At 42.5% G+C, this 15700-nt stretch overlaps 1 pseudogene; it reads left to right on the forward strand.

Annotated features, from left to right (window-relative positions):
- Positions 1–15700, forward strand: part of LOC136620566 (zinc finger protein 585A-like) — a 41000-nt pseudogene that overhangs the window by 1676 nt on the left and 23624 nt on the right.

Consider the following 15700-nt stretch of genomic DNA (forward strand, 5'->3'; position numbering starts at 1 on the left):
GTCCGATGGCTCAACAGCTCACATGTTATTCTGCCTCCATAGTGTTGTCAGTAACAGTCCTGATCCTTCGGCCCCGAGATAACCTTCTCTATATCGGGAGATTCAGCACCGGCCATCAGCTCCTCTTGGCATTAAAAAAGAAAAGGGTTCTACAGGTAGTATACGATGTCACAGACTACAGGGGGTGCACTAGGAGAAGAACTTCCAACACATTAATGAGCAATTTGGTTTTCCTTCATCAGGTTCCCTGAAGAAGAGGAACAAATTCCGCAGAAACACATTGGGTCTATTTGTTCCGATGTGTTTCATCAGATTTTTGTTTTCATAGAGAAAGTGATTTCTGGCCGTTGGGATAATTAGTGTTACTGACAACACCATGGGGGCAGACAGAAACATGTAAGCTGCTTCACGGGCCACTCTGTCAGACAAACCATGGCGATTAGTATGTGAGGAGCTACAATCACCAACTTGATCAGTTTCTGTCTGTTGGAGCTCCAGAGTCTTTTTGTGGTAAATTAGAGCTCAGTTTTGTATCTTCTGACAAACTATTTAGGACGACTGATTTATTGGCAGCAACATATTTAAGGGAGCGCAAGCAGTGCTGTTTAATTCTGTATTTATATTGGTCCCATGGTAGGCAGCACCGCCCATTTGTGGCACTCCACTTTATCGGATACAACTAGACAGTACCGCCAATGTTTTGTAATATTTGATCCTTGGATGAATGTTGATCCAGTTTGATCCCCACTTGAGCAGATCCTTCTCCTTTTAGGACCGATTGGTTCCTGTCATCGAGGGGTTTTCCACCTCTGTCTGGATATAAGATAATGTGGGGCCTTTTACTTCTTTGTCATCTCTTTACTTTGCAGGAAAGTTCTGGTGGAGCGATGAGTGGCCTCGATAATCCCATATCAGTGTCAGTGAATGGTAAGAGAGTTTCATCATCCTTACATAGAAAGGCAATGTGCTGATGACTCACTTCTTAAAAAATATATGTGCCCCCACCTTCTTGTCTGAAAAGGACACTTTCATAATCTAAGGCCCAATGTCAACGGGCAGGTCAGTCTGCTGCCCGCAGCAGAGGACATTTTTTTTACCTGTCTGGATCATCTTTCTTCTTACTGTGGATGCGTGCGGGTGCGCCATGTCCATGTGCGGTACATTTTTTATTTTTTTTAAACTCCTGCTTTTCCGTGGATTGGCAGCACGTCTGCAGTGTCAGCTGCGGGTATGCCGCAGATCGGACAGCTTCCATTAACCTCAATAGAAGCCGTCTATGCAGGATTCGCACAAAAATGCAGCATGCTGCTATTTGTTTTCTGCATGCTTTAATTAATTTGCGTCTGCCCATGCATCCCTATGGGCGGTTTGATATGCGGATCTCCTGCGGATTTCGTAAATCAAGCCTGCCTGTGGACATTGGGCCTCAAAGTTTAAATTGTCCATGGACCAGAGCAAGACAAATGACTTCCTGATTCTGGCAAAATCTTTACTAGCAACATGTACAAAGTAATCTTTCATTGCTGATGACAGATCTGCAAATAATTGTAAAGAATTAGTACCAAGAAACAAGAAAAAAAAAACTTAAAAAACCATAAAAACCACAAACAATAAACACTATGTGGCAACATGCAGAAGGGGCTCCGTGTCTCTTGCCCCCACCGGTGCTCGGTCCTCTGCTGCGCTGTTTATTTACAGGCTACTTTCCTGCCTGGTTTACATGACATCACAGGCACTACAGCCAATAACAGAGCTCGGCGATCGAGTGCTGAACAGTCATTGGCTGCAGCACCTGTGATATCTTTAAACATGCTGGGGCAGCCTGTAAACATGACGTCAGAGGGGAGCCCCGGATCAGCGGCATGGGACAGAGTGGGGAAAGGTGAGTATATGCTGATTTTTTTATTTTAAACCCTATATGCTGTATGATTTAACGCTGTAAAAAAATAGCAGAATTGATGTTTCTTCTCAGTGCCCTCCTAAAAAATGTATATAAGTTTTACAATATATTTTATGCAATATATTTTTATCCAAAAAGTGTACCAATAAAAATTACAGTTTGCCACGCAACAAAATGCGCTCATATGGCCGTATTGATGCAAAAAAAAAAAAAAGTTATGCTTTTTGAAAAGTAGAGATAAAAATCCTACAAAAATCGTTGTGTCCTTAGGGCCAAAATGGGCCATGTCACTAAGTGGTTAATGCACTGGAAACTGAAAAAATATATTTAGTCCGCCCCTTTAATGGGTTGTGATTAACTATTGACCGCGGGCGTCAGCTGTAATAAACAGCTGACGCCTGCGCTGTATGAAGAGAGGTCGCCCGCCACCTCTCTTCATACATACCCTGACGCTCCAGGACATAAATATACGTCCTGGAGCTGGAAGGGGCTAATGGGTTGTGAGTAACTCCTCTTCTACATAAGGATCTGGTTCTTACCATGAATGAGAGATAACTAACTGTACGGCATCTGTCTGTTTCCCAAAACTGGGAGGGATATTTTAGCCCCCTAGTAATCAGGTCCTAAATACAAGGAAGATTTAGCCAGCTCAGTGATTTGGTTAGTTCCCCTTCTCCATTAGGATTTGGTCCTAGGGGGGTGGGAATAGCAAGTTCAATGTATATTAAAGAGTTCCTGGACTTTCATGCTGGAGTGTTTGTGCTCCAACGGATGTGTTTGGCTCCTCCCAGTAGCTGAAGACGTCCCCCCCTATAACACTATATATACGGAACTGTCTTTAGCTGCTGGAAGGAGCCAAAAATGGCCGTTGGAGGACAAATGCTCCAGCATGAAAGTGCAGGTACGCTTTAACTATTTTCCATCGTCTGTAACGACCCATTCTGCCCCCTACTGGTCGGGTCCTAAATTATGATAGTATGTAGCTGCTTCAAGGTCACTTGGCTAGATCCCCTTCTTAGTTATTTAAAATCTTAAAAACTAGATGACTTAAAAATAGTCTGAGGAAGGAAATAAATTCCACATGTCAAGAAAAGCCCAATAGTGACGCCGCCTTTCACTAATAGGCCATTAGAATCAAAACTTTATTTGATTAGTCATGCTGTGGGTCCAAAGAAGATAATGCATACAGCCGTGGTGCATCATGGGAAGGTGCAGTGCATGTCTGGATAGCAAAACACAGAAGTGAAGAACTGACTCTTGCGGAGGGTCATGGCATTTATATCTGTTTATGCCGCGTTTTTTAATTAATGAGTTATATTCAGCAAAATAATTCTTGGGGGTCATTGATCTTTATCATAACATTGATATGCACTTTGTGGCTGTAGTTCCTCTTTAAAGGGGGCCCGGAAAACGGTAACAGTGGCCTCATGTTATAGGTGAGTCCATATTGGCAGGAGGTGGGGCCAACACAACTAGCCACATTGGTGATAGATGAAGCTAATGCCAAAAATACAATAGTAGGGGGTCAGCTGAATGTAAAAGTTTAGTCTTCATTGTACAAATCCAACTTTAACACATGTAGTGCCAGAACCAAACCCGGTTCATAAATACGGCCCCAGAAGCAAGCTCGGTACATACCGTAAATAAAACAACAGTATTGAACTCGGCAATCAACTGTAAAATCCATTTAACCTCTACAATATGTTTCTACCTTGTGAAACTACAGCTATCAGTTTAACCTGAAGCATGGTAATGTATGATGGGAGTTGTTTCACAGACTAGTCTTGTATCACACATCAGCGCTGCAGACCATACAGTAGACTCCAGAACTGGTCAGAGGCAGAATACATAGTGAGCGATTCACAGGTGACTCTTCTATAAACATTCTGTTTCCTTTTCTTCTGCATTCACCCCAGATTTCCATGATAGCTTGTCTCAGCCCTCACCCACTTAATATAGTAATGCCACTGCACTGTTTCTCTGAATATAAGAAGGGTCCCGAGGTGAACAGCTTATTGCCCTTGGGTTCTGCTTTTGACACCTAAGACAATCAGCGAGGGAAGCCATGGCCAGCATCACTAGGGAAATGCAGTATTTTAAAGGGGTTCTGTCATTAGGAAAAAAAATTCTCTACTTGCCTTTTCCTTCGCCAGCAGTCTTCTTAACCATCTTCTCCTGGCTCCTCCAGTCTCCAGGATCACTTGACTAGTGACTTTGTACACTGACCTGCAGGAAGCAGAATGGTGCGATTGTATGCTACATCACATGATTTCTTCTATTTCTTGTGATGTAGCATACAATTGTGCCATTCTGCTTCCTGTAGATCAGTGTACAAAGTCACTAGGGACGTAGCATTCACTGCCCAACACGGAATTCCAAATCCTCGGCAGCCCTCTTTAGCTATATAAACACTAGCGGCAATAGCCCATGCCTGCGCGCTAAAGCAGGCTGCTGGGAATTTGGCATTCACTGCTAGAAAATAGACTGTAGCGAATGGATGCTATATAACAGGAAAAAGAGGATCCTGCCGGCTGGAGGTGAGGTGACCTGGGGGACTGGAGGAGCCAGGAGAAGATCAGTGAGGAGAAGATGTGGTAAGAAGACTGACTGGGGGGAAATGGGTAAGTAGGGAATGTTTTTTTTTTCTAATGATAAAACCCCTTTAAAGTGACTGTCACCATCTTTTTGCACCCCTTTCTGAGGGCAGCATAACATAATGACAGTAACACTTATTACAATGCCAATCCATGTAGTAGTTGGGGGAAACACTTGCATGCTCTGTTATCAGTACATGCACAGAGGACTACTTGAAGTAGTCCTGGATATTCATGAGCTGCAGGCTAGTCATCGGTAAAACCACCCTCTAGTCTCTGATTGCCAGCAGTCTGCCTATTACTGTGCATCAAGAGAGAGCTGCCTATCAGTAGCTAAAAGGCAGGGTGGGCAAGGCTAGCTGCAGCTCATGACTATGGAGGACTAGGTCTATGTCTGGCTGCTGATAATAGAAGGCAAGTTTCTCCCAAACTGTAGCATAGATACGCACCCCAGACATTTGCTTTCAGTAAGGGTTCAAAAAGATAGCGACAGCTTCACATTAAGGACAGCTAGTCAGATGATTTGAATGCTAAAAACTAGGATGTGCCAAAAAGAGGCTCTCTCTACTCATCTGTTTTTCCCCTCACTATAAGTCCTGATGCATTTCCTTGTTCTTGGTAGTAACACTTCATCAAGGGTCCCTGTAATAACACAGCTGTCATGTGTTGGTGTGACCATATAATGTGGTACTGAACATTTCAGTGTGTGCTCCTTAGCCTTATTTTGTATATGTTTTCTCTCAGAAAGTAGATGGAATATCAACTGATCTTCCCTGTGGTATTGGGAGAATAAATAGCCCGACGAAGGGGGCGAGATATTCCCGAAAGCTTGCTTGCTGTAACATCATGCATTTTTGTTAGCCATTAAAAGGTATCATATCTACAAGATTACTTGGTTTCTCGCTCTGAGAATAATCACACATTGGGAGAATAAAGGAACGCAGGTGATCTGTAAGCAGATAGATGGTGAGGGAACACTTAGCTAACTTATACGAATTCAAGTCTCAAGGTCCACAGGAATTGCATCCTAGGATACTAAAGGAAGCAGCGGACGTAATTGCTGAACCACTTGCCATAATGTTTGAACATTCCTGGAGAACAGGATGAGTCCCAGAAGATTGGAAAAGGGCAAATATTGTCCCTATTTTCAAATAGGGGAAGAAGGTGGATCCAGGAAACTACAGGCCTGTGAGCCTGACTTCTATACTGGGAAAGATCTTTGAACAAAATTATTAAACAGCATGTATGCAAGTACTTGGATGAAAATGGAGTAATTAACCAGAGCCAGCATGGGTTTGTAACAAACAAGTCATGCCAGACTAATCTAATTTGCTTCTATGACAATATGACCAACTGGGTTGATCAGGGAAATGCGGTGGATATAGTTTATCTTGACCTTAGTAAAGTAGTTGACAAAGTATCTCATACTATAATTATTCAAAAAATTACCAAATATGGGATTGACAAGGCAACTGTTAGTTGGATTCACAACTGGCTGAGTGATTGTACTCAAAGAGGGGTCATAAATGGCTGCACATCCAAGTGGAAGAATGTATCAAGTGGGAACCACAAGGCTCTGTCCTGGACCCAGTGTTGTTCAACATTTTTATAAATGATCTGGAGGAGGAAATTGATGGGAAACTGATCAGATTTGCCGACGACACAAAGCTTTTGCACAAGGAAAGACTAGAAGCAATTGGATGAAACTGAAAGGGAGGAAACACAAATTAGATATTAGAAAAACTTTTTTTATATCAATAAATTTTTATTGTAGCATAGTACACAAAAGAACGTAATACCAGCATTTACATTTTAATGGTCGGATATCATCAAAAATATGTTTACAGTTAGAAAAAACTTTTTGACAGTGAGGGTGATCAATGAGTGGAACAGGTTACCACAGGAGGTGGTGAGTTCTCCTTCAATAGAAGTGTTCAAACAAAGGCTGGACAAATATCTGCCTGGGATGATTTAGTGAATCCTGAGCAGGGGGTTGGACCTGATGGCCCTGGAGGTCCCTTCCAACTCTACCATTCTAGGATTCTATGATAGTCTATTACTCTTCTCAATACTGCGACTTTTTTCCTCCAGCATTTCCATGTTTAACCCACTCCCCACACAGGCACATGGAGGAGCCTTCAATGTACACTTCTCTCCACTGTACATGTGAACTCACAGGGTTTTCTCTCTAATGACGTCTTCCTCCTACAGAGTGTGAAGGGTGTTCCGCCATTTCTAATGTGAATTTTCCTCTATTCTACATTTAAAGCAGCTACTTTAGGATTTCCACATTAGCAGGAGTAATGCTCCGCACACTGATGTACTCTACATATATTCAGATGCAAGTCCCTTGAAATATGTCTGTATTAGCACATCTTGTTACTGGGCTTTTTACCCATTTTCCATGTAAAAGTCTTCCAATTGCTTCCACTTAGATGGTTGCATTAGTGCTCAGCAGTCTTCATGTCTTGTCACAGATCCTCAATTGGATTGAGGTCTAGGCTATGACTCCAAAACACTTCCATATTTCTTTTTACACCCCTCCAGTATAGCTTTGGAAACATTTATAGGGTCATTGTGCTGCTTGAATAGGGGTGAACAACTCCAGTCCTCAAGGCACCCCCAGCAGGTCATATTTTCAGGATATCCTATAGTATATGCATCTGTTGCAGTGTCTGAGGCTCTGACCATTACATCACCTGTGCAATACTGAGGAAATACAGAAAACATGACCTGTTGGTCTGCCTTGAGGATTGGGGTTGTACACCCCTGTGCTGGAAGGTGAACCTCTCATTTAGACTCGCATCTCTAGCAGACTGAAGCAGGTCTACCTTAAAGGGGTTCTGTCATTACAATCTGTATTTTTTTTCTCCAGTAAATCTGCCCCGCTGGCACAACCTGTGGTAAATAACACATATAAAACGTTTTTTTCAGAAGTAGTACTTACCTAGGCTTCATTTTTCACCTCCATGCTCTGTTTACATCTTCAGCCCCTCCTGCTAGGAGGTCATCTCCCAGCACCCCTTGCTGTGCTGACCACTTCCGCCCTCACAAAGCTACTTCCGCCCATCCAGTGCAGTGAATAGTCCTGCCTGCAGTCTACCAAAATCTGCTAGTGTTTCTCCCTGGGTCTCTGAACACCCAGAGTTTCCCAAGGGCCTCCAGATCTTCCCAGCAATCTCACAGTAGCCACTCACTGTAGTCACTCAAAGCAGTCACTCATAGCAGTCACTCATAGCAGTCACTCATAAAAATCACTCACAGTAGTCACTCCACATGGTAAAAACAGGAATATTCCCCACGCAATGTATTGTATGAGTGTATGTATATATACATTTATCTATGCGTATATGTATCAAGATGTGTGTGTATAGATATATGTATGTATGTATGTGTGTGTGTGTGTATATATATATATATATATATATATATATATATATATATATATATATATATATATATATACACATACATACACACACACACATATAATATGTATAGTAATATATCTACACACTGCATAGGACATGTACGTTCCACGCTTACACCCATGTGCGGCTGCCCTCAGAGAGACAAAAAAGTGCACAAAAGTGTGCGCAACTGCACTTACATCTGTGTAAAGCTGGTCCTATTGTATGTATATATGTATGTCCTGTTGTACCGCCTCTAGCTTGGATACAAGATGTGATACAGGGGGCATGCAGGCTCTAGTACCCTGTTGTACCACCTCTAGCTTGGATACAAGATGTGATACGGGCAGGCATGAAGGCTCTAGTATCCCGTTGTACCACCTCTAGCTTGGATACAAGATGTGATACGGGTGGACATGGAGGCTCTAGTACCCTGTTGTACCACCTCTAGCTTGGATTCAAAATGCGAAACGGACGGGCATGGACGTTCTAGGACCCTGTTGTATCGCCTCTAGCTTGGATACAAGACGTGATATGGGTGGGCACGCTGCCACTTGGGATGCATTATGCATTGACACTTGGGGGTCAGGATAACAGCATGCTGACAATAGAGGGCAATGTATAGCTTTATGTCTTTGGTGATGTTAAATTCATTCTCTGTGGCTGATTTTACACAAGTGAGCACTATATCAGCCCGAGAAACTCAAACCAATATCTCGCATGGCAAATATGCGAGTGTGTCTGCCAGTGCAGTGCGCCTTGTAAGAACAATGCATTGCGATGTGTGTATGTGTGTAAAATATATACACATACATACACACATACATATACAAACACACACCGCTGTAGGAGCAACTGTAAGAAACAAAATAAATGGTGGGAATACGGCGGCCGCCTGATCTTTCACGCACATAGTATTCATAGGGGAGGTCCTATATTTTCTCGGTCAAGTATTAACGAGAGAGAAACCACAGTAATCATAGGCTTAGTTTTGTCCCAATATACGGCCGTGACAATCATGGCCGCATAAGGGAAGAAAATTACATTCGCCTGAAACCGCCATATACACACACACAGACAAATAAAGCTAGATAGATATATGTGTGTATATACACATAAACATATAGATGAATAGACGCGGATGGATAGACGGGCAGACACAGACGGATAAATGCAGACGGATAATTACAGACGGATAGATGGATAAATACAGATGCATAGAGAGATAAATGTAGACGGATAAATACAGACGGATAGACGGATAAATACAGACGGATAGACGGATAAATACAGACGGATAGACACAGACGGGTAGACAGATACAGATAGCATATATATGCATATAAATATATATATATATATATATATATATATATATATATATATATGCATATATGCTTTTTATATATATATACTTTTATTTTTATATATATATATATATATATATAAAAGCATATATGTGTGTGCATATATATATATGCATATACATATGCATATGCATATATATATATATATATATATGCATATATATATATGCACACACACATATATATATATGCATATATTTATATATGCACACACACATATATATATGCATATATTTATATATGCACACACATATATGCTTTTTTATATATATACTTTTATTTATATATATATATATATATTTATATAAATAAATTATATATATGCTTATATGCAGAAGCTTTCATTTCCATTGGCTAATAGAAATATATTCTGCCTGACAACAGTGTCAGGGATACATTTCTATTGGCCGAGAGGCAGCAGAAGCTTGCATTTCCATTGGCTAATAGAAATGTATTCTGCCTGACAACAGTGTCAGGGATACATTTCTATTGGCAGAGAGTGTGCACGTGTAACGTGCTCCCAGGCGAGCGCGAGCGCGCCGCAGACTCGCGCATGCGCAGTCGTGTGCCGCTGTCTCGCGCGTGCGCAGTCGTGCCGTTTTCTCGCGCGGCTACCTTCATTCCGCGCTTCCTCACAAGACAATGTACGCACACGTCACTAGTGACGTATGCGTACATTGACCTGAAGGAAGCGGAAGGTAGGCAGTGTACGCTTTTTGACCGGATGGAAGAAAATCGGGTGCTGGAGGTCACGTGACCGAATTGACAAGCGGCTCCAGGAGAAGATTTGGGATAAGAAGAAGAGGTAAGCAGGCTGCCTGGGGAGCAATAGGTAAGTATAAAATTTTTTGTTTTTAATGACAGAACCCCTTTAAGCTTTCTCCTGTATTTTATGCTATAAATTTTTCCTTTACTCCCAAACAAACATCCATGCCCCATCCATGATGTTGCTACTACCATGCTTCACTGGGGGTGATGGGAAGTGTTGAATTTGTGCCACACATAGCATTTATCATCATAACTAGAGATTTTTTTTCATGTGTTGAGGGAGTCTGTCATATGTGGCTTTTTTCTGGACCCTATTCCATAAAGCCCCACTCTGTGGAGTGATCCTAGGGGCACATACCTCTATTGTGGTATTAACATTGTGATATATTCTAGTATATAGAGAAAAACCTGTCGCTACCTCTACTAGGAATTAGTTTACGGAAACTCCACCGCCAAATTATTCACAAACACTACAATGGTCTTCCATCACTACAAGTACATGTGCTTTACTTAAATCATATGTTATCCTGATTGCTTGCAAGCCAACTTTACTTTATATTTCCTTGCTTGCTTACTATTGTCTTATTAAAGCTTAATAAAAACTCAATTGTTTAGATTGGGAAATAAGAAATTTTTGCTTTCTTTTCCAGGTGAAGATTGGATAAGAGGCTCCCATGGACATCTCAATGTATCTCTATATCAGGAAGAAGAAGATACCACACAAATAAATTCAAAATTTCCTGATGTACCCTTAGTGCTTCAGACTAATGATCTATTCTCTGATGCTGCTGGTCACAATCAACCTTCATCTAACCATTCCCTGATTAACAAACATAGACCTGTTCATGGACAAGAGGAACTATTTCAATGTGGGAAGCATTTTAAAAAGAAATCTAAACTTTCTTTTCAGAACAGAAATCCAAACAATGAAAGGCCATTTCCATGTTCAGAATGTGGGAAAAGTTTTAGCAAGAAATCAAATCTTGTAAAACATCTAAGTATTCACTCAGGGGAGAAGCCATTTCCATGTCCCGAATGTGGGAAGTGTTTTAGTTGCAAATCATATCTTGTTAAGCATCAGAGAACTCACACAGGGGAGAAACCATTTTCATGTTCAGAATGTGGGAAACGTTTTAGCCAGAAATCAATTCTCCTTAATCATCAAAGAATTCACACAGGAGAGAAGCCGTTTTCATGTTCAGAATGTGGAAAATGTTTTAGACAAAAATCAGATATTTTTAAGCATCAGAGAACTCACACAGGGGAGAAGCCTTTTTCATGTTCAGAATGTGGGAAATGTTTTAGACAAAAATCAAATCTTGTGGGACATCTTAGAATTCACACAGAGAAGCCATTTTCATGTTCAGAATGTGGGATAGGTTTTAACCAAAAATCGATTCTTCTTAAGCATCAGAGAACTCACACAGGGGAGAAGCCATTTTCATGTCCTGAATGTGGGAAATGTTTTAGACAAAAATCAGATCTTTTTAAGCATCAGAGAACTCACACAGGGGAAAAGCCTTTTTCATGTTCGGAATGTGGGCATTGTTTTAGACAAAAATCAAATCTTGTGAGACATCTAAGAATTCACACAGATAAGCCATTTTCATGTTCAAAATGTGGGAAAAGTTTTATCCAGAAATCGATTCTTCTTAAACATCAGAGAACTCACACAGGGGAGAAGCCATTTTCATGTCCTGAATGTGGGAAATGTTTTAGTCGGAAATCGTATCTTGTGGATCATCTTAGAAGTCACACAGGGGAAAAGCCATTTTCATGTTCAGAATGTTGCAAATGTTTTACCCAAAAATCAGAGCTTGTTACGCATCAGCGAACTCACACAGGGGAGAAGCCTTTTTCATGTTCAGAATGTGGGAAATGTTTTAGACAAAAATCTGATCTTATTAAGCATCTGAGAACTCACACAGGAGAGAAGCCGTTTTCATGTTCAGAGTGTGGGAAAAGTTTCAACCAGAAATCAATTCTTTTCAAACATCAACGAACTCACACAGGGGAGAAACCGTTTTCATGTCCTGAATGTGGGAAATGTTTTAGTTGGAAATCACATCTTGTGGAACATTTAAAAACTCACACAGGAGAGAAGCCATTTTCCTGTTTAGAATGTGGCAAACGTTTTATCCTAAAATCAAATCTTGTAAAACATCAGAGAACTCACACAAGGTAGAAGCAATTTCCTTTTTTCAAATGTGGGAAATGTTTTCTATAGAAATCAAGTCTTGTGGAGCATATAAAAAGGCACACAGAGGAGAAACCATACTCATGTTCACAATGTAGAAATCACTTTACCGAAAAATTGGTTCTTGTGGAACTTTTAAAATTTCACAGAGAGAATAAAAGCCATGCTCATGTTCACAATGTTGAAAATGTTTTAGCAGGAAATTTTGATTCTTGTTAACCATCAAAGAACTTACTGAATATAGAAGACAATGTTACAGGTGTGGGCTCTTACTGTAGGAACAACTGCCTAAGGATGCTTTCTATGTATAACTTAGCCCCTTGAGGCCACAAAACAGCATTGCAGGCATGATTTTTAAGAAGGATCTGTGCAAGTCTATTAGGACACTCTGATTACATAACCAATACCACTGTGCTGAACTAAAAAAAAACATTGCTATAAGGCAAAATAAAAAACAAATAAAAAATAGAGTTCATATTTGGTTGGTTGTCTGCATGCTGAGAAATGTGGTGCTTTTTCCTGCTCTTTTCTTTTTCTTTTTGCATTAGTGTATCAGTAAGTACATGGCCACTTTTTGTGATATTTTTTATTTTTTTTTGTATGTCCCCTTTTACTGTGATTTGTAAGGCTGGCTTCAAATATATATATAAATTGATAGGCTGTTTTGTGTTGTGAGAGTAAGTGAAAACGCACCAATGATTTTCAATGGTTTCATTCTGCCATTCACATAGGCAGAACATCGTGCTCCCCTGACACAGTTGTCACAGCTGTGACAGCTATGGCAGGAGATTCCTTCATCCCCGCGGGGACCACAGGAATGAAGGAATCCTCTGCCATAGCTGTCACAGCTGTGACCGAGGTCCGCAATGCTATCCATTGCTTTCAATGGGGCTAGCGCTGCTGCAGCCCCATTGAAAGCAATGGGTTGCAGGCAAGCACCGCAGTGATAGTTTTTGGGGAACATATAAGTTGAACATTTAAGACAGTGTAAATAACTTGTATGATGAGTGCTGCTGCGGTGGTCATAATAGCAATGTCTAGCCCCCTCTCTCTCAGCTTTTCCCTGTATCTCCCTCCCCTCTCTGTACAAAACTTGCATAAGTGAAAGTAGAATATACTTCCGTCTTTCTTTGCTTGATGTTAAAGATAAGATGGACCAATGAGTGTTAGCTTTTAATAACCCTGCCTGCTCCATATATAAAGCTATGTTTGTGATGTAATAACCACTCTCAGAGATTTGTGAACACACAGTTCCCTCTGACAAAATTGTGTCAACACAAATAAATCTGTTTGCTTCCTACTTACTCCGGGTGTCCTTGTCAGATGCAACATGGTATATCAATGTTGCTGTCAGAGGGTCACCTGGGTGTAGAGTGTGCTGAATACCTTGTACTCTGCAAGTGCTCCAGCAATACAGAAAGAAATTCAGACTCTTTTTATCTGATTGATATAACAGTAAAGATATGGCTTCCTGGCTGTGCATCACTGCCCCAGTATTAGTGTATCTTGACGCCACCAGGAAGCTAGGGGTTTGACAAGGGAAACGCCCCTGTCACACCCCTAGCTCCCCATAGGCTGACGTCCCAAAGGTCCTAGCAGCACACTATGCATTGTTTGTTGCCTGCTGTGAACAGTTAGGGTTAGGGATTAGAGATGAGCGAGCATACTCGCTAAGGGCAATTGCTCGATAGAGCATTGCCCTTAGCGAGTACATGCCCGCTCGGGAGCAAAGATTTGGATGCTGGCAGCGGGGGAGAGCGGGGAGGAACGGAGGGGAGATCTCTCTCTCCCTCTCTTCCCCCCCACTCTCCCCTGCTCATGGCTGCAACTCACCTGTCACCCGCGCCTGCAGCCGAACCTTTTCTTCCGAGCGGGGAGATACTCGCTAAGGACAATGATCGATCGACCAATTGTCCTTAGCGAGTATGCTCGCTCATCTCTATTAGGGATAATGCACCTTTTAGCCTTACATGATTAGTTTTTTATAATTCCATGTTACAAACTATAAGTATTTACAACGAATAATGTAGGCCTAAAAGGAACATAATCCCTAACCCTAACCGTCCATGGCAGGCAACAAGCAATACACAGGATGCAGCAAGCCTTTATAGTCCTCATCCGGCGTGCACGACTGAAGGGAGAGGTGGGGAGCTGCGGAGATAAGCCGCTACCGGAGATTTCACGTCGGCTGTGAGCGGGGAGAAGAAAGAGCAGCGTGGAACGGCCGGTGACGGAAACGTCTGCAGCGCGGAGCACAGGCATGAAGATGACAGAGCAACAGTGGGTACAAAAGCGCCGGACAGGTTACAGTAGTATGGGAGGATTACAGGGCCGGTGACCAGACTGCGGGAGTGTGCAGCTTTTTTAGCAGCCAGGGAGGCGGGAGGGCATTTGCTGGCGCTGGGAACAGTATTAGCAGGCGGGTAGCCGGCCGTGGGGAACACTATTAGGAGCAAGGAAGCCGGCCGCGGCCAGCACTATTTACAGAGTGGGAGGCGGGAGGAGAGGCCAGAAGCGGAGATGACAGCACCGGGGACGACAAAGCAGGAGCATAACACACTATTAACAGGGGACAAGATTATTATACTTACCAGGCAGAACCTGCAGCCGAGCCTTCTCTGCAGCCAATAAGCTTCAGGGGGCATCACCAGGCTGTCAGTCTTGTCTCCACCAGGACTTCCTGGTGGTGTCAAGATACACTAATACCCACTGCCCCTTCCTTCCAGCCCCATCAGACCCAGTCAGGCCTCTATATGAATATCATGTAGCGCTAATCAGCGGGGCTGAGGGCTTCAGTGAGGATAATTATAGCTTCAGCTCCCTGTCTGCGTCCCAGTATGTGGTTGTGTGGTGGTAGAGGTGCTGCAGCTCACTGTGTCAGGGAACTGTATTCAGGCCTTGTACCTGCTCTTCTCTCCCATTACTTCCCAGGTAGGGATAAGGCTGCAAGCACTCACCTCTGGGCCTCTAAGATGTGGCTGCCCTGTGGGGGAGGGTGGGCTGTTGCTGATCCCGATATGTGCTCAGAGCATGGTACCCCACAACCACCAGCTCCGGAGAGCAGCAGGTGCAGAGCAGGTCCCCAAGGTCCTCCATCACAGGGGCTGAGTCCCTAGTGAGGATATGCATCGAGCTGCAGGCCACCATCGGTGGTGATTAGGTTGGAAAACGTGGGCCTGCAGCTTCATAAAGCACCGTAATTTGCTCTGGGTTTCCACTTTACTGGTACTTTAGGGGTTCTGACATGACATTCACAAAAATCAGGGAAATTTGCTCTCTAAAAGCCAAAAAGCGCTCCTTACCTTCTGAATCGCGCTGTATGCAAACAGCAATTTACATCCACATGCACAGTTGAGTCACATTATTATGACCACCTCCTACTTTCGACATCGGCAGCACGTTCCCTGTGAAGGAAGCGATGTGTGGTGGACGGGCTTGGTGGACACATAAAGTGTGTGATAGGC

Source organism: Eleutherodactylus coqui, chromosome 3, assembly GCF_035609145.1.
Source record: "Eleutherodactylus coqui strain aEleCoq1 chromosome 3, aEleCoq1.hap1, whole genome shotgun sequence".
Taxonomy (NCBI): Eukaryota; Metazoa; Chordata; class Amphibia; order Anura; family Eleutherodactylidae; genus Eleutherodactylus; species Eleutherodactylus coqui.